Below are 2,339 nucleotides of genomic sequence, written 5' to 3'. Positions count from 1 at the left end.
GTACATTTTTGGCCTTCCGCTACGTTCTTTGTCTTCGACGTCAAATTCACCGTTCTTAAACTTTTGAAACCACTCACGGCAACTTCTTTCACTTAAGGCAGCCTCACCATATGCTTCTACAAGCAATCGATGCGCCTCAGCTGCAGATTTCTTCAAATTAAAGAAGTAAATCAAAAGCTCCCGCAAATAACGTTTATTCGGCTCAAAACTCGACATTTTCGCACAAAAAAAGATATATGATGCTGATACAAAATCGCTAATATTTCAAGGTTATGTTGTTAGCAGATGTCCAATACTACGATATGACGTTTTACAGCTGACAATTTTAACAATAACATACTATTGAGACCATCTTTTGTCAAACGGCGGAAACTTATTTATACTCCTAATAATTTAATCAAATATAATTATTTTTGAATTTATGATGTTATGCAATGACAAACAAACCTTAATGTTATGGATAGTCGCTCTGCAGAGNTAATGGTTCTCTAATTATTGTTTGTTTAGTGATTGCANGTGCCACTAAGTGTAACAATTCTTCAAATTGCGTAGCTGTCATACGATAATAGTTGCGAAAATTTTCTGGTGTTAATCTTGGAACAGATGCGTAATAAAATCCATGTTCACGTCGTCTTTCAAACAATGGATCAACCCAAAATCTCTTCTTTTATATATTTTTTTTAATTTTATACATTCATTAATGTATACAGCGACTCTCGTTTTATTTCGCCGTTGCTCTTCATTTTTATTATGAACAATCGCGGCAACTTGACAGGCCCACTCGTGATATTTTTCTTGATATGACATTGTGCACACACACAATTTTGGCATTTATTTTACACAACACCAAGTTTCATTCTGACAACATAATCAATATATGTAATCATCAAAAGACATTTATCGCTCTTATCCCATTTACATGAGCGACAGTCGAAGTCAGCGACATATGTAATCACGTGACTCGTTTGTCGCTGAATATGAGCGACAAGCGACATCATGAACACATACCTTAACACAATCAAAATATTCACTTCTCAAATGTATACGGTGTCGAAAATCGATGGTTCAGTTATGAAACTTTTTCCGTCCATAACTTTTTAATAAAGAACGAGCGACGGCTAAATCCTTTCAATCGTTACTCGAAAACATGTCCTTGACAACATATGTCAAGGTCATTGAAATCAGTGAGATCGCCCTTCATATGCAAAATTAATATTTTATTATCACAGAAATACAACTATTTTTAAACAACACAAAATAATTTATTTTTCAATAGCCAAAATTTTTTTTTAATTTCTGTTTGTCAGCAATTTCTATTTTGTAGCAACTAACTTGCTGTAAAACTTTTGTTTCAAACATTTTTTTGTATTATTTCTTGTACTTTAACAGATGTACGCAAAAAGTGTAAGCGTCCTTTTATCTTTGAAGTCAAAAATCATACCTTTAAAGTGAAAACGAGCACAAAGTGTGCATACCGTTAGTAATATATTGAAGTTCCCTACATACTCACAAAACTTCATGAAATCCAAAAGTCCGAGTTCACGGTCTTCTCTTGTTAGTGTGTTTAGGAGTTGTGAAGAAATTGTTCCCACACAGAACATGATATCTATTGGAAACCCATACAACATTCACAGCTCCATCTCCATAATGAATGACGGATGAATGTCTAATGTATATTCATGCTATGTTTACTATAGATATCCATAAAAAATCTATTATGGACATCCATTAGACGTATATTTTAGATATATAACAGATATATATATACAGTGTGTGCCAAAAGTCCCGGAACGGTCAAATATTTTAAAAACGAAACATTTTAGAACAAAATGTTTCAAACAAAAGTTTTGGGATTTCAAAAATTCTATTGATTGAATATATCTGATTGACCTTGAGTAGATAAGTCAAAGTCACGGCAAAGTCACCATAATTTTTTTTAAATAGAACAACCTACTTTTTATCATGTAATGTTAACGCTAATTCTAAGATCTTTTTAAAACACTGGTTGATGACTTATTTCTATTAAGAATGGTCTTAGTTATGAGCTCTAGAAGTTACGATGCCGCCAGCATTAGAGTTATCCAGAGTGCACCGCGTGGAGGTTGCATGGACGAACTTTATACCCCTTTGTATCTTTGTGTGTGTGTGTGTGTGTGTTGTGTGTGTAACGAAGATCAGGACTCTAGTGTTCGTCACTTTCCCAGTATTTTGTGACTCCAATAGGCGCATGAGCAGAAAAAGTGGTGTTAAACAAATCTGTAACTTCAGAGTATGATCTAACGCGATCATCATATCCCCGCATTATAAGCAATGTTATCCTTTCCGTTTCATTTAAAGAC

The sequence above is a fragment of the Pseudomyrmex gracilis genome, unplaced genomic scaffold (assembly GCF_002006095.1).
Source record: "Pseudomyrmex gracilis isolate BER0280 unplaced genomic scaffold, ASM200609v1 scaffold_1975, whole genome shotgun sequence".
NCBI lineage: Eukaryota > Metazoa > Arthropoda > Insecta > Hymenoptera > Formicidae > Pseudomyrmex > Pseudomyrmex gracilis.
The sequence above is the reverse complement of the archived record's forward strand: the minus strand, read 5'-3'. Positions refer to the sequence as shown.